This window comes from Bradysia coprophila, unplaced genomic scaffold (assembly GCF_014529535.1).
Source record: "Bradysia coprophila strain Holo2 unplaced genomic scaffold, BU_Bcop_v1 contig_193, whole genome shotgun sequence".
In the NCBI taxonomy this organism is placed as follows: domain Eukaryota; kingdom Metazoa; phylum Arthropoda; class Insecta; order Diptera; family Sciaridae; genus Bradysia; species Bradysia coprophila.
Window position 1 is genome coordinate 1,333,349 of NW_023503456.1, and position 18,792 is coordinate 1,352,140.

Sequence of the window (18,792 nt, forward strand, 5' to 3'; positions counted from 1 at the left end):
TGAAACGTTCTTTTGTTTAGAATGATGTTTGCGCCAATGCAACCTTAAAAATGGTCAATGCTCTGATGGCACTGATTCATTCATGTTACTTCAGTACCATCTAGTGGGTAATTTGGCGTGTGCGAACATTGCGAAAGTTTCTAAATGGGGGAAAATTTGAAATGATATGCAATATACTTTTTAAGCTTCGCTCGCCTTTCAAATGTTTTTTCGTGATTCTTCATGATTTTTGTATCTTATTTAGTTAAAAAAAATTCGGCGCGATGAAAATAAAGTCGGCGGCGGCGGCGGCGTTGAACGATTTTTGTCGGCGGCGGCGCGCCGAAAATTTAGCAAAAAATCGGCGGCGCGCCGGCGTAAAATCGGCGGTGCACACCTCTAAACATTGCTGCATACTTGTCGCTGGTAACACCAAGAGATTCTAGTGCTCTAAGTCTTGTTGCCAATGCATCATACAACTTTCAAAGTGACTCGCTTTCATTGTTCTGATCCGTTACCAACTTTAGTAGCTCTCTGACATACAATTCTATTAATATTTTCAATGAAAGTATAAACCAGGTATGGTCTATTCATACAAACCGGAGGACATAACGATTTCATATAAACAAACTCACCTCTCATGGGAGGTGTCGACCTTGTGTCGACGTTCATTGAATATTTTGTCTTTACCAAATCGTGTTTTCAGATAGTTGACCGCTTTCGGAGGAAAACTAGAAACAACGTTTCTGGCTGGAGTATCAATCACCGTGGCTTGGACCAAAAATTTAAATTTTTCTTCATTCGACAAATTCTTATCCTCGTGCCTTTAAATTGGCTCCGAAACAGTAACCAATTTTTAGGCTCCCCGTCAAACTTTACCAATTCGAGCTTAGGCAGTTTATATCTTGATTTATTGTCGCCGCTGCAACAAGGAATGAGACTGTTGCTTTCTTTCTCCATGCCTTCTGATCTGCATAATTCTTCCACTACCAAAGTCATATCGTTCATCTTATCTCTGTAATCTTGTAGGAGTAATCAGGAGTAATCGGAATATTCTTCGTAATAAAATGTGAAACGCGTACTTTTGGCATGCCAGAAATTGCTCGGTTTTATGAATTTTCCACAGACTTCGTGTATCGATGACTTGAACAGATATTAACTACCTTGGACCAAACGACAGTGACTTTATTCTTCCTCCTTTTCTTTCTATATTTATTTTCACAACGTACGAACGAATAAACGAATGTACGCTTTCGTTGGCTAAATATAACACCAACCAAGTATTCGTTGTTTGAGCCAAGAGGACCCCTTTGACTAGCCAAGTATTACCAATTGACCAAAATACGTTAACCACACGTATGTCTGCTTCAGCTAGACTAACCAACCAGACGTATCTATGAACCAACCAGACGTTTGTATGACCGACAGAACATATGTTTTCCAACCAGCCAAATGTATTACCAATCGACCAAACGTATGTTTTGAACCAGCCAAACGTATGTATATGATGAGCCAACCACTAACACGTATTCCAACCAATCCAACCAGCCGAAAATGCGACCAATCGATCAAACGTATTTTTGAATCATCCAAACGTATGTGACCGACTTATCAATCAACCGTATGCCTGAACAAATTGTTCTTGACTCAGAAATTAAAATTGGAGAGTTTATCACTCCAACACGCAGTGCCAGTTATAATTATCTGAGTAATACAATTATCACCACGACCAATGCTGAATTTAGAATTCAGCCTTTTACCAACTGCGCCACTTGTTCCGAATAATAATAAAACTACTGAATTTGGGACTTGTGTCCCGTTGAACGTACTTTTATTAAATGCACCGTTTTCACATACAACCTTCGTATTTTAAAGCCCTTTTCCGGGTGTCTAAGATACATTTCCATTCATTTGGCCTCCTTTCTTTTCGCCCGTTCAACAGTGTTTTCTAGAGTGTTTTAAGGTTCAGTGAATTTAAAACAGTTTAAGCTCATTATTTGGCAAGAAAACAATGAAAGCCATTAAAACAATTGTTTCTATTTTCAAACATGAGCAAAGTGCCTGCTCATTTTCACTGCACGCACATATGTTGAGGTTGTCTGTGGATGATTTTGGACATTTCGAATAACCTTGGACTTGATCCATAGGTTTGTTCCAATGTCATTTCGAAATGTCAAATTTCATCGACAGAAGACAACCTAGCCTCAACTTTCACGTTGACGAAAATTTTAACGAAAAACTTATAAAGAAATTGGTTGAGGGTTAGGTTATATTCACCTCTGTAGATGAAATCGTTCTCTTTCGTGTTGTCAAAGTTCGGGTTAACAGTCATTTGGAACAATACAATAATTGTCAAAATAACAAGAAAAATAAGCTGTTGTTATGGTTCTATGGATGACATCGGGTCGTGTTCGGTTCATTTTGTTCCGTCGATTGCTTTCAACTGAATGTACCGTATAACAATCTTATGAAAATCTTACGAGATTTAGGCAAGTACCAATGTTCGTGAGGAATCAATTAAAAGCAAGGATGTGACAAACGCGTTTAACTCCAAAGTCCCAGAAAAAAGGCCTCATTTTCGAGATGAATTTCTGCTTCAATTTTTTTGCAATTTGTATTTGTACTACTCACATCTTGAGCTCGAGTCTTGTTGCCGTATAAAATAAACATTTTTGCTGGTAAATTGTACGGAAAAAAAGTAAAATAAAATAATAACTCGTACAGTGGCGTAGACTGCCGTAGTTTGTAATAAATTCAGATATGGTGAATGAATGAATAACAGTTTTATTAGTCTACTATTTCCTAGCCGACTATAACAGTAAAAAGTGATCAATTTATCAACTTAAAATCAAAATGAAAAACTTATAACCAAAATCACAGATAGACAATACAAAAAATAAATAAATAATTTACGGAAAAGCAAGTGAAAATCAATATGTCACAATGAGTCGAAAGCATTTGAAAAAGAAAACAACAACAAAATTCAAACATAGGTAGGTAAGCACAAAAACCCAGACTAGACTGTGCCGTAAAATCAACTATTAGCCGGTTGGCTTCGTCAAAGCAAAATAGATAACGAGATCATTGTAACAGAAAATCTATGCGCCATAAGAACGAGGTTTAAAGTGTGAACCTCAAGGGATGCCAAAACGACCAAAAACAGAACCATCGAGCTTCTGGACGCTGCGTCTAAATTTCTGAGATAGCAAGGTGGGATCCACGTGAGCGACCGCCATGTTAAAAAGTTGGCAAGCAAAATTGAACGGCGAATATCGGTTGTAAGTGGTCCTGCATGTATTCAAACGAATCAGTGGCGGGTTACGAAGAGCTCTCAAACCATCATACAATGAAATCCTGTCACGTAACACCTGTGAGTTGACTTTCCCGGTGAGCACGTCGTGGATAAAAAAGACAGCGGCATTCGTGCGCCGTCTTACTAATGGCTGCAGATTCAATTCCTCACATCTGTCAACATACGGTCGCAAACGATAAACTTCCGCGCTTGGGTCGACAAGGCGATCCTGGTTTGCATATAGAACGAACTGACGTCGGACGCTTTCTAGGGCCTGGATGTGGACGTCATGATGAGGCGACCAAACTGAGCAAGCAAACTCGAGATGTGAGCGAACGACCGATGAGTGAAGCATCTTCGCTGTTTCGACGTTAAACCTTCCATAGCATTGGCGTTTAATGAATGACAACATCGACTGCCCTTTCATGGCAACTAGCTCTCCGTGATTGGTAAATGAGAAATCCTCTTTGTACGTTACACCGAGGTCCTTGGCCTCATTCACTCGTTCCAGCAGTTTGCCATTCATATAATAATCAGCCAAAATCGGGGAGCGTTTTCATGTGATTGACATAATCTTGCATTTACCTTCATTCAACTCGAAACCGTTTCTGCAACACCAATTAAAGAAGTTATTTATGGACGCTTGGAGCAACTCTGTATCAGCGATAGACGAAATTCTGTTGTGTGTGATTTTTTTATCGTCAGCAAAATTCAGCCCCTTCGGGACTGTCAGTGTTTCATCCGAGTCATCGAAAAATATAAGAAAAAGCAATGGACCAGTAATCGAACCTTGACCAACACCTGACAGGACATCAATTACCTCGGATAGAAATGAGTAATGAGAAATGAGAATAGGTAATAGGGAAATACCCGCTCATCCATAAACTTAGTTCGTTAGTTGTAAAGGCGTTGATGATAACGTTGTAGAGACGAAGCTAACACACTTGGACAACACTGAGCCTGGGAATACGTACTTTTGGAATAGAATAAATTCTCAGAAGTTTGGTAATAAATCATCCAAACAGATGCACAATTTCAGGATTTTTTTGGTGAACATTCTGAGATTATGCGCTGACCGCGCTGACATAGGTCTGTAGGTAAAACCGATTTTTGATAAGCCGAAAACGAACGAGAACATCCACAGACGTTTCGTCAATAACTAGTTTTTTGTTACGTCACTATGGATGACGTGTTGACAGCCGAAATAACCTCGGAACCCTTGGCTACCTATAATATTTGACTAAAATCCGTCGAGTTAAAATTAAATTACTTTTCTGTTGACACTATACCGACATCGGGTTTGCAACAGCAGCGTAGCAACGGTAGAACGGAAAAAGATAAGAGCTTCGAATATAGAAAACTCATACGGCTCCTGTCATGTCTGCGACTACAGTGCGAAATGTTCAACCTCGAAAATCTAGCTCTTCATACTGATGAACTGTCATTGGAACTAAAATTTATTTTCAAAACCGTCCCGAATTTCAGTTAAGAGCAGTGGACAGTTTGCAAATTTGTAACCTACGGCAAAATGGATTGTGTGTAATAATTTGGAGAAACCTTTGCAGATTGCGTAGATTTGAGTTAAGGTTTGACTCGAAAACCAATTTTTCCTAAAAAGATTTTGTTTATGAGAAATCATCAAAAAACGGATACTTTTCCGTCTGAATGACTATAAATGGTTAAACAAATGAAGTAAAAGATTTCGAAACAAACTCGGTGATGCTGTGAACAGCTATAGTAACAGATTTGATTAAATACCCAAGATACGCTTCCTGTTTCTAAAACATCTTGTCGGACATTCCTTCTTGGCGAATCTGGTGTCATAGAGCACAACCACATAGTGTAGGGTCCACTCCACTGAATTCCTATTATACGAGGAATATTTATATTTTTATCCGATTAAAATCCAATTTTATTTTTCTTCAGGTAATTTGATAGAAAAATTGCATTCCCCCAACGCAACATCCGAACATGAAACTTTACGGAATAACTTTGTCTGTTTACAGCATACGTATATATACACTCAACCTAGTTTCTATAATATATCTCTTAACCCACAAACCCAGCATATAACATTATGTTTACTGAAACGACTGCGATTTTTATTCGGTTCGAAATAGCTACTTTTCTGCTTCTCCGTCATTTTCCCTTCTCGTCTCACCGTTTTTTTTTTTGTACCGCAGCAAATGATTGCAATCCGAATTCTTCAACGTGCATTCGGAGGTTGTTTTTCTTTTGGTTTGTTCGAATTTCAGCATGTCTCATCCAATTCTCTGCAGATGATTTTTTGAAAGAAAATAATTCGAATTTATCGAATCATTTGGATAAGTCGTATATGGCTAAGAAATCGGGGAGCAAACGTACTTAGTGTAGAGTAAACGGCTGAAAAATTGATCCGAAGGAAAGTCGGATCGGTTACGAGAAACGAACTAATTTCTTTCGGATTGCGATTGTAATTGGTGCGATTCAATTGAGAATGTGTGGGTGGAAGTAGACGTGTGCGCCGATATACGCTCCATCGGCGGCGGCGGCGTGAGTTTTTAGAGGTCGGCGGCGGCGCGCCGATTGAGTAAAATGTCGGCGGCGCCGGCTCGCCGTCGGCGTTGAGCACTTCAAGTTTGAAGTTGATTATTTTGCCATTCACTTCACAATTTCAGTAGTATTGGAAACACGACAATCTTTAACACCTTTACAAAATTTCCATTCCTCAATAATACCATAATTATTATGGATTAACAGAATACAGTTTTAAGTTATCCGCAAACACAAACGTTTCGAGTGAATAATCATCAGTGCTATTGAAAAATCAAGCTCTTTCGGAGTGCTTGTAGCGGTAATACACAATAATTTTGCAGCCAAATTCACTAATTTTGGCATCGAATTTAATTGTGAAATCATACATTCACTTAATAATGACGAGTCAAGACCAGAGAATTACTACTTATGTCAGCAATGTTCCTGTTTCGTTTGTTACTTACGTTTTTGATGTGAATAATAAATAAATTTAACAAAGTCTAGTTAGAATTGGGAACGTTTATTAGAATGGAAGTTAATTGATACGTGCGTTTCTGCACAATTTCCTCATACTGGGCTCGCGTACAGCAAGATACTTCTAATCATAGACTAATATACGGGAAATTTGTTGGTTAGATTAAGTCGATACTGTACAAGATACAAATGAACTTGGACAATTCGTTAGCCGAGAGACTTGTGTGCCTTTCGAAGTTATGTAATTTTTCGAGTGTTACATCCAAGTATGATTATGAAGCCGCTGCAGTAGGTTGGAAGACTGGGAGGCTTCAAAAATAAAAACAGGAACTCAGATCTTTGATCCTTATTTCCCCTCCCCCGGCTTTGCTTCTTTCATCAGGAAAATTTCCCTTCCCAATTTTCAATAGAAAGTCAATAAGGCCCTAAGTCACTAAGTCACTAAGAAATGACAGATCCTCATCTTGTTGCAGATCTCGTGAGCTTCAGAAATACATTGCAGTATGTGTAACACATTAACTATTTACAAAACGAAGGGAAGTAGGCAAAGTCACTTAAATTTTAAAATCAATTGAACAGGTTTATGAAGTTTCGATCTAGTTTATTTACCACTCTAGTTGATACTAGCAATTCGTGCCTAATTCGTATCTTTACATTCGGGCATCAACCGAATTTTTGGTTTATTTTGCACTAATGCGATACGCCGACAGATGACCGTCGGCGGCGTCGGCGGCGTGACCCATTTTTCGTCGGCGGCGGCGAGGCATCGGCGTGAAGCTTTTTTCGGCGGCGCGCCGACGGCTGCACACACGGCTAGGTGGAAGTGATTTTGTAGCGATTTCGCATACCGACTACAAAACAAATCGATTTTGACGGTGGTCTAATGATTTGTTTTTATTATTTTTTCTAATCTGACGTGTTAAGCCAAAATTACGTGTCGCATTTTGTGTCTTTGCCTTTAAAGAGCCTTTGGAGAGCTTTAAGCTTCCTTTTGTATTCCACCAAAATGTGTCACTTTTCAAATGAAATCTAAAAGAAAAACTTAAAACTTTCAAAAGTTTTCACAAGCACACAAACAATGTGACGTCACTTCGCACATCTATTGTGGCACCTACGCCTGTTTCTGTTGGCGATTCACATAGCAATATCATCAATTTGTAATCATACTATGTGTAACATGCAAATATGGTCACGATCGTAGTTAATTTATTTTAAAATGTCATGTGGAATGCGTGGAACGCGAGTGCTTGGAGAAACAACGACTGCTACGCAATTGACATCTGATTGATTTTTTGTTGATTTGTTGGTTTTGTCGAGTGCTTTTCAATTTTAACATTTTCTTTCGCTTTGGTGTAACAAGGACTGAAACAGCTTCTAGTTTTGTGTTAAAATTGTTTCAAAGTCTTCTAAATTTTATAGGTTTCAGATGTGTTCGTATATAATAAGCCCTAATTAGGCCGTTAAATCGTGAATTTTGCTTTGTGTTTGAGTGATTTGTTTCCGTACAGAACTCATTCTGTTCTTTTCTTTTTTTTTTAAATAATTAATTTGATAATACAGTAGGCAAAGTATCTAAATTAATAATTTTCCATTAATTCGTCACAACTTTTAATTCATAATTCAATCCTGAAAATTCGTCAATCTAAAAATACACTGCTCGTTCGCATTCACATCCGCAATCAACAAACGTCAAACGGTTTTCATTGTCTCATTAGATTTTTTTGTGAAAATGTTTTTTGCCTACCTATTAAACCAGAGCTGTCAATATTTCCGAAATTGTTTCATTTCGAATAAGGAAAGTGCTCTTAAAATCAACAAATCGAAAACAAAAAACAATGTTTTTTATTCTTGGAGTTATTTTCAGAAAAGTTATGCTCCGCAAGTGTCGGATATCGATTTTTTTTTTTAAATTAAACTTAGATTTATTGATCAAAAACAGTTAAAGAACTTATATAAATTGTTCTTCGCTTGTTCGATATTGTTTTTAATTCATTCTCATTTAAAATGTGTTTTGACTACTTATCTACTCGAAAATAAAGAAATATCAGGAATTCCTAATAAGTTGCAGATGTTTTCGATTCAAAAGTTTTTTTCCTCTATTTCAATGGATCTTCATTTTAATATTGAATAATAGAAGGGTTCTGTTAGCCGGGCTCACTGAATATCTTTGAATTTTGACCTAATCTCTTTTTAAGTATCTACAGAAATTCTTATCAAGTCACTTAGGAGGAATTATTTCAGCAACCCCTTCTTAATAAGATTTAAACAATCCATTAGTCGAAAAGATAAATCTGATAAATTTATTGCACTCTTAGCGCTGGTTTTTGTATTGAACTTCTTGAAATAAGTACGTTATTTCAGTTAATTCATTCTTTATTTGGTTTTTCGTTGCTTTTTTTAGGAAAATACCTTGCAGTACTGCTTGATAATTTATTAATCCAGTGGGGAATAATATCCCTCACCTATGGCATTATGTAATAAATCTCATATTTCTATCTCCGAAATGCTGCGTAAATGTCGAACATTAACAAATTTGGACAATTGAAAAATATCAGAAAATGTGAGTGTAGAAAATGGCTTGACTACTACACCTCGTAGGCTTATCTCAAATCTTAATAAAATTCTAAGCTCTAACCGTAGCTCAACTTTTTTTTCGTTAAATGTATTCTTTGGTTTTTCTGTCAGAAAGATGTGCTATGTGACAATAAACTAAAGTTGGTTGATTTCTTGGACTATAGCGGTGGTTTGTAAATAAAAGACGTTAGTTTACGCAATATTTCGAGCTTCGGCTTTGCTCTTCATCAGGCTCTTTTGACTACTAATTACATTACTGAAAATCAACAAAAATATGAAGCTAATACTACTAGCTCCTCTCCACATGCATATTACAAATGTTTTGTAGCTTTGACTTTAATTTAGCCAACGGCGAAGAAACAAAATCCAACATGTGTCAATAAACATCAGACGCATCTTCATTATATTTTCGTTAGTAATTTGAAGGACACCACGAGTGTAATCGAAAATCATTGAAATAGGAATAGCCTGAAACCTGATATGATCTGGATCAGATCTGATAGATTTTGACTTGACCTGATTTGAGTTGAACATGAAAATACAGACACTGACCTGAAGTGAATTCTATCAGACCTATTTCGCAAATTATTTTAACAATATCTTGAGAAATTTGTTACTTCTATTATGCAAATATCCTCCGTGAAACTACGAAACGAAAATTACGATTTTAGAACTCAGCGACAAAGGAAACTAACAAGAAATATGCAAATGAATCAGGTCAATCCTGGTTATTTCAGGTTAAATTTAAAACATGTCAGGTCAGATCAGGTTTTTGATTTTCATGTCAAAAACCTACCTATTCCCGAGGCATAAGTGGTTTGTAGTGTGGCCAAGCTAATTCACTGACCGAAAACAGCATGGTTGCCTCACCTTTTTAAGTACAATCTTCAAAACAACCTTCAAAAGAAATCTTTTCCTATTTGATTTTCCACATAAACTACAGTGAACGACATCTCAAATGTCTCACTGTCAAATTTTTCTGAGAATTTTATTGTGTCATTGCAAATTCACAATGACATTCTCTGAAGAAAATGACAGTGAGACATTTGAGATGTCGTTCACTGTACATAGTTTTCTGAAACTTTGCATAAATCTTTTGCCGATCCCAAAATGCATTCCAATTTGCTGCAAAGATCTTTGCATCATCGATTAAATACAACAGTCGATTGAATTGACGATTCAAAGGCTTGCGTAGCATAAATTTCCTGAAAATAACTCCAAGAATAAAAACATTGTTTTTTGTTTTCGATTTGTTGATTTTAAGAGCACTTTCCTTATTCGAAATTTATAAAAATTATCAATTGAAGCATCTTGTAAACAATTTATTGAATCGAATAAATGAAACAATTTCGGAAATATTGAGAGCTCTGGTTTAATAGGTAGGCAAAAAACATTTTCACAAAAAAATCTAATGAGACAATGAAAACCGTTTGACGTTTGTTGATTGCGGATGTGAATGCGTACGAGCAGTGTATTTTTAGATTGACGAATTTTCAGGATTGAATTATGAATTAAAAGTTGTGACGAATTAATGGAAAATTATTAATTTAGATACTTTGCCTACTGTATTATCAAATTAATTAAATTTTTCTTTTAAAAAAGAAAAGAACAGAATTAGTTCTGTACGGAAACAAATCACTCAAACACAAAGCAAAATTCACGATTTAACGGCCTAATTAGGGCTTATTATATACGAACACATCTGAAACCTATAAAATTTTGAAAACTTTGAAACAATTTTAACACAAAACTAGAAGCTGTTTCAGTCCTTGTTACACCAAAGCGAAAGAAAATGTTAAAATTGAAAAGCACTCGACAAAACCAACAAATCAACAAAAAATCAATCAGATGTCAATTGCGTAGCAGTCGCTGTTTCTCCAAGCACTCGCGTTCCACGCATTCCACTTGACATTTGGTATCTGTGTTAAATAAATTAACTACGATCGTGACCATATTTGCGTGTTACACATAGTAGTAAACTTTAGTCAAAATTCTATATTCGTCAAGTTCGGACACATTAAATTTCTCTTTATAAAAACTGTTGTTTCCACTCGAAACTGTCTCCCAGATTCTTGGACTCCAACAGTTTCAACATCTCAACCAATACTCTCCAGTGTAAGTCAAGCTCCAAAGTCTACCTTCGCATCTGGTTCACTTCACAGTGAGCAAAACTTCGAGCAACAAAACTTTCGTCTGTGAACAATGTAACGACGATGTCAGATGTCAAGCTTCTAACAGAGAAGATCGTCCTTTTTCAGAGCAAAATCGCAGAAATCTACAGCTTTTACGAACAATTTTACGAACACGAGTACCTCAATTTAGAATACGCTGCGTTGGAGCTCATTGAACTACAGACTAAGTTCGACGTATCAGAAGAGGCCCGTAATCAATTATTTATTGACTGATAACAAGGATTTACATACTTATTCAACAATTGTGCTGCCTGTTGAAAAACTTGCTGTAGTCGAAAGGGTCACTCAACTCCATAAGATTGTGACGCACAATTTCGAGATTCCGTTCAACCGTGAGTTTCACTCACATCACACTCGTCAGTCTGAAAAATTAAGGTGCCCCGACAAACATCAAATCTTAAAGCAAGCGACGTACGAATAAAAACTGTCTGTGTAACAGTATTTCGCCAGCTAAACTGAGACTCTGTGATGTAGCAAGGCCCGTCATAGGGAAATGACAGGACAGTTTCCCGAAAATGTATGACAAATTTTATCACAAAAATTCACCGAAAAGATTCAAAGAAACTCACCCATGATGCTTTCCACTGTATTCGTGCACCGTCTCTTTATGTCCCCAAGGCATATTTGAACACTAAAACACTTTTTACTCCATGCAAAAACAAAAAGTTTTTTTTGTTTTGTCGCGACAAAAACACAGACAATATTTCGACACAACTGTGACACTCCGCTACCTATAAGTACTAGAATGAATGTTTGCTTAGTTCACTTCGGCGGTAAAATATTTTCATTCAAAAAAGTGTCGAACACTTCAACGATGGTAGACATTTATTAAAATTGTAACCTCTCCCACTTCTTTAGTAAGCTGACAAGACTTCGCTGAGTCTAATTATGCCAACTCTTGGAATAAAAATATCGGCTGAGGTCGAATAATTGTCCGCTGAGCTTTGACAAACCTCTAATGAGTTCTAATAATTCTCCGCTAGGCTTCAGTAAGAGTCCGTCAGACCTTAGCACGTTGTAGTAAGGCAATGAAGCTAAGCGAACACTCAATAAGCATCAGCGGATACCTAATAACTGTTGCTACGATTTAATAAGACTCCACTTAGCTTTGGCAGATCTCCGCTGTTAATTGAGTATCCGATAAGCTACATTAGGCCTTACTACAACTTTCTTGTATCTAACGGACACTTCCCAAAGCCAAGCGGAGAATTATTAGAACTCAGTCGATATTTTTATTCAAAGAGGTGACATAATTACTAATTAATAATTAGACTTAGCGTTGGTCTTGCATGGGCAGCGTTCGGAAAACTCAGACTTATTTTCAAAAGCAAAATGAATAATTGTCTGAAACGCAAAGTTTTCGACACTTGTGTCCTTCCTGTGCTCACTTATGGAGCGGAAACATTGACTTTAACGAAAGCATCCGAAGATAAATTGAGAGTGACACAAAGAGCCATGGAACGGAGTATGCTTGGAATAACACTCAGAGACAGAATGACGAATCAACGGATTCGACAACAAACCAGGGTCGTTGATGTCATGGAAAGAATAGCATCTCTGAAATGGAGCTGAGCGGGACATATTGCAAGAAGGACAGACGAACGTTGGACCAAAAAGATCATGAACTGGCGACCATATAAAAGACGAGCTATAGGTAGACCACCAGAGAGATGGACAAACGGAATTAAGAATATTGCAGGTACAAACTGGCAGCAAATGGCAATGGATAATGGATCGTACGAAATGGAAAGAAGTTGGAGAGGCCTTCATCCAGCAGTGGATAGAAACAGGCTGAAAAAGAAGAAGAAGAAGAAGAAGAAGAAGACTTAGCGAAGTGTGAAATCAGAACGAACATTTTTTTACGCTCAGTGCAGTCTTACGAGAGCTTACAATTGTAATAAATGCTCTCCCATCGTTGAAAGAATGTCCGCTCAGCTCTCGTAAAGCTTTGAAAAACATTATGAAATGTAAACGCTACCCTTTGGTAACTGTTTCATGATTTTTATGATGTGATGTCCGACACTTTTTTGAATGAAAATATTTCACCGCCGAAGTGAACACAGCAAACATTCATTCTAGCAGCAGAGTGTCACAGTTGTGTCGAAATATTTTCTGTGTTTTTGTCGCGACAAAACAAAAAAAAACTTTTTGTTTTTGCATCGAGTAAAAAGTGTTTAGTGTTCAGTTTAGTGGCGAATGTAGAATTAATTCACGAATTTACAAAATTCACCAAATTCACAAAATTTGCAGAATTCACAGAATTTACGAAATTCACGAAACATTTATGAAAGCTTGGGTCACGTCAAAGTCAGCTTCGGTGCTTGAGAGTGCTAAGGCAAATGTGATGTTTGAGTTTGTGAAGACGAACAAATTTTCCAAACAGAGGTTTTCCCGTTCATGAGGTACTGCAGGTCGAAATGGTTGTAGTTTACCAGGGTTCCAGGGTTACCAGGGTTACCAGGGTTACAAAAATTTGCAAAATTCACAAAAATTTACAAAATTCACAAAATTTACAAAATTCACGAAATTTACAAAATTTACCCGCAAATTCTACATAATAGGCCCTGGGCGACCTAAAGAGACTATGCCCGAAAACAATGGAAAGCATAAGAGTTTCTTTGAATTTTTTCGATGAATTTTTGTGATAAAATTGATAAAGTTAAGACAAAATTCTAAGAAAAATAAGGATTGCAATGACTACTCTTTATACCAGATTTTTATCGAAAATGTTTTCTATTTTATTTTTTATAAGCTCTAATCATGAACGTAGCGATAGCAGAGTTTTTGACACAGTTTCTACTTCTTGAAAAGAAGGCAGCGACCGGCGCTAGGAACAAGGCTTTTGATAATGAAAATAGGCTTCAATACGAGTTCAACTAGCTATGTATCACTAAAAACGGTGCATGTAACCCGGAGAAAAGTCACTTCCAATGCTGCTGATTCCCATACATTTTGCCTTCATCGAGTTAAAATAAATGTTTCATCTTACTTTGTACACCAATGTTTGTTATTGCAAACCAAAATAAAGATGGATTTTTGAATAAAAATCAGGGATAAGTTTTATAATGGGATATTATATTCGACCGATAAATTAATTCAAAACTACCGATAAAAAGTAATAAATGACCGATAAATATGGTACCGATAGAAAATAATAAATGATCGATAGGAAATCCACAAGTACCGATAAAAAAAATTCAAAACTACCGATAATTTTTTACCGATAAAAAGTACTAAAATACCGATAAGTTGGGAACTTTATCGATCGTTAATCACTTTTTATTGGTAATCTATTATTTTTTACCGATCATTCATTATATTCTATCGGTAGTTCAATATATTCTATCGGTAATTTATTATTTGTTATCGGTAGTCTATTATATTCCATCGGTCAAATTCATGAAAATTCCTAGAAATTCATCAAAATTCCGTAAAATTCCCAAAAATTTCTCAGAATTCTTAAAATTCCTGAAAATTCTTGAAAATTCTATAAAACATTCCCAAAAATACTTTGGACGACATTCACTCGACTTATCGCAGTGACAAACTTTTCATGAAATTTTTGATTTTCCATTTATACCCACCACATCAGGTCTCCCCGAATTATCAGATTTTATCCGATTGGTTACCGATTATCGCCCATTCTGACGTAAGACTCTTGACTTTTAGTCAAGGGATTTTCCCGATTTCCCTCATCCGTGACCTTTCTGTTTTTTTTTTGTTAATATTTTTTCTTGGCTGTAAGAGCCGTAAGAGTATATTATTGTCTGGCTCAAATATTTTTTTATTGAGATGGTTTTATTTCGAGCCGAATATTTCGATGAATATTTCCCATAAACAAAAAAAAAATCCCGGCGAGACAGAACGGTATTTGGTCATTACCGATAACAAATAATAAATTACCGATAGAATATATTGAACTACCGATAGAATATAATGAATGATCGATAGAAAATAATAGATTACCGATAAAGAGTGATTAACGATCGATAAAGATCCCAACTTATCGGTATTTTAGTACTTTTTATCGGTAAAAAATTATCGGTAGTTTGGAATATTTTTATCGGTACTTGTGGATTTCCTATCGATCATTTATTATTTTCTATCGGTACCATATTTATCGGTCATTTATTACTTTTTATCGGTAGTTTTGAATTAATTTATCGGTCGTTTATTAGCATCCTTTTATAATTAATGTCATCCGAATACATCCGAATAAAGTTTACCTCTAATTCATCATCCAGAGGAGCTACAGTCGCAGAAAAATAGATTTCACGATTTTAAGAGACATCATCGTTTTCACTGTTTTTCTGTATTCTCTCATTTCGCATCTTATTTCAAATGGCAATTGAGAGAATTAGAGAAATGATGCTATCTCTAAAAAAACCCGAAATCTACATTTCTCCGACTGTACAGTTAATGTGAACGTAGATTTTTTCGGTTCAATTTTGTTGATCAGAATTTTTTTGCGTACTCTTGCAGAATGCACGTCAACAACAGCGATATCAGATGTTTTGGAAAAGATCAGAACTGCGTCATTTATTCCTCTTTAGAGGTTTTTTGGCGGGATGTTTTATATACATTTATATAATGTAATTGAATTTGTTCCACATTTTTTTAGTATTTCATTTAGTATTATAACAATGGAATGATAATGGAAAAATATTTTGAAAACAATGTACTAATCAACACTATAACGTGTTATAATTGTAGTTTATCACGAGGGCAATTGAACGCATGTCAAGGTTTAAAGTGAACTAGACTCACTACGGAAAAACGATAATCGATTGAATATAAAAGGCGCGAGGTTTACTACGTTCAACTAGTCTAATAGTTGTCATTCTACTATTTCACCGGTTTTACATACAAAGTAATTTCGAAAAACTCAATTGAGAAAATCACAAATTTTTAACTAAGAAATTCAAAAAGATGAGTCGTTTTGTCATTGTCAGTATCGTTGTTGTGATTTGGGCGTACAGTAGTCCTCTAACTGAATCAGCAGCAACAATCGAATTGAAAGAATGTTCATCAGTCGGAAATAATTGCGGCATTTATCGGGACGCAGTGAATAGAACCCCTCGTCAGTTACAATGAGACCGTGTTGCGGTAAATTGATTTGCTTAGGCGCATCACCATTTGAAATATTAAATAATGGAGGATCGGCACACCATTCCGATAGACAAACTACTGTCGGCATTTGTTCGCTAAACTTAGATGATAATAAAGCCGCTGCGGATAAAAAGTCGTATGAATCATAAGCTTCAAACATAATTCGACTACCAAACACATTTGTGAGTAAATTAGATTTTTAACATGCGAAATAAACGTACATTCGAAGCAGCAAAGACAGCTGGACTTTTATTCGCTTGACTGTAATAAGTCATGACGACGAGGGTAACACGATCAATATTTATAGATAATTTGCTATTTGTTAAAACGATAATTGGAGTAATTCTCAATCGATTTTCAAAAGCTTTTTCTAATTCGAAGAAGAATTGAAAAATCAAATTCGACAATGGGTGGTATCCGCTATACCATCTGGAAGAAGTTCTCAATCAGTCGAAAAACCCTGAAGGGTGAAAATGTGACGCAAATCCTTGTTTCTATTAACAAAATATCTGATTTCGCTTAGGGTGACGCATTCTGTGCCTGTACGCAGAAGTTTTATCAGAAAAAAATTGACCCAAAAATTAAAAAAAAAATGCGTCACAAGTGGCAGATCATTCTGCTTTCTTTCCGTTCAAATTCCATTCTTTGAATACATATTTTTACTCGATTCCATGTGGAACCTGCGACCAAGTATATTTAGGTGAAAGTATGAGATTCGAAGAGAGAAAAGACGGCCACGAGGGCAACGTAAGAAGACGAGAATATAAAAAATCAGCCATTGCAAGACATGTCATAAGAAATAAGCAACACAAGATCAATTGGAACGAAGGAAAAATAATAATCAAAGAAAAAAAAATCAACTTAAGAAAGGTCAAAGAAGGTCGATCCAAAATCACTCATCTTCGAACTTAGCCTGTCTTTTGACATTACCAAACGGGAAAAAAAAAAGAATTTTCAAAATCGGATGCGTTTTACTCAAGTTATCGTGCAGACAGACGGACAGACGGACATTTTTTTTTCACTGATTTGGCATCTCTAGACAACCACAATAGGTTTCCCCTTACTCAGGGAGTCCAATTCGACGTGTTACAAACGTATGCGTAAACCTATAAGACCCCAGTACTTCGTACGGGTCTAAAAAACGAAAATTTAGTTCTTTAAATTCTCTCTAAACCTTCTGAAGCTTTGGTATGGTCCTACCATGTATCGCATTGTTTGTGTGCTTTTGAGAGCTTTCGAAAGCTTTGAGCTAGAGGTGGGCGCCGGCGCCCAAAGACCTAAAAAAGACGTCGCCGCCGCCGAAACATTAAAATCGGCTAGCCGATCGCGCCGCCGCCGAAAACATTAAAAACACTACGCCGCCGCCGCCGACTAGTTTTCTTTATCACTTTTCGGCGCAATATTACGATTTTATTTAATAATCAAAACACAACCTAATATTTGTGAAATATTTATCTAAAAATTGTCAGAATTTTCAAAAATGTATTTAAGAGTTTTCAACGTTTTTGAATTTTTTACTTTTCATGTTTCTCGTCATCGATAGTTTTTGTGTTTTTCTCTGGAAATCTACAACACACAGTAGTCTCCAGGGCGACATGTGGTTTTTCTTCAGAAAATAGTTAAAAAGTGATCAAATTTGCCGAAAACAGTTGGCATTCTATTTGAAGCACACACTTTCGCTTTCTACTAAGAAAAGGTAAAGTACACTTTAGCGCTTGTGAGCAACGTGCGAGAGACTTAGAAATCTTGGAAGAGCCCGAAATCGATTATAATTTATTGATTACTTTATTGAGACAAAGCTACGATGAGTTATCCAAATAAAGGAAGGAAGGTGATGAAAAATTTAGATTTGTTTGGACAGCCTTTTAGGAAAAATAAAATACCGGAGTTATTTCCCGTTAGCGTCATCGGTTAAGGAAACGAACTGAACGATTGCTAAAAACGAGAGTGACTAATCCTCTAAAATTGTTTACCTTCGCTTGATTCAAATAGTACATTTCATGCTTCGGGGCCGGAAATTAGGGTAAATTTTCAAATTTTCTCGGGTTTTTGGCCCTCTGCCTGAAAACTTACACGTGATTTTAGGTAATTTCGACAAAAATAATTCTCTGCGAATTTTAGATTCACTACTTTGGCTCTCTGTAATTCATTCGCCAATTTCACCAGCAACTATTCATTCCCATCTAAAAAAGTGAAAAGCCGAGGTACCCTAATTTGTAGGAAAATCGGAAAATACAATTTTCAATATTTTTTTCGAAATAGTTGGAAATCGTCAGAAAAGTAAAATGACCAAGAAAAGTAAGTAACTTTCGCTCCTTTTAGAAACAGTTTCTCACTGGAGTCACATACCGCCCTGAGTCTCAGACTTCTTTACTAAGAGTCCTCCCCCATAACAATATTTTCCTATACGGAGTATGTGATAAAAGGCTTGGAAACGATTACTCTCCTAATGGTTGGAGCTTATCACTAGGTTGACATCTATTACTTGGTTCGCCACCTCCTACTAATTTAAGACAGGTTTAACGATAAATATTGTAACGTACGCCGCCGCCGAATTTTGAAAAATCGGCTCAGCCGATACCAGCCGCCGCCGATACTTTTAAAGAAATGTACAGCCGCCGCCGAAAAATATAGACCGGCGCCCACCTCTACTTTGAG

General features: G+C 36.4%; 1 long non-coding RNA gene across 1 annotated transcript in view; it reads left to right on the forward strand.

The window, feature by feature from the left end:
- Nucleotides 1–1,958: 1,958 nt before the first annotated feature.
- The window catches only part of LOC119075208, a 274,735-nt gene continuing 257,901 nt past the window's right edge, over nt 1,959–18,792 (forward strand). Inside the window, exons 1-2 of the long non-coding RNA XR_005087333.1 lie at nt 1,959–2,130; nt 13,108–13,113. This is a non-coding gene — a long non-coding RNA (uncharacterized LOC119075208). The remainder of the gene's footprint in view (nt 2,131–13,107; nt 13,114–18,792) is intronic.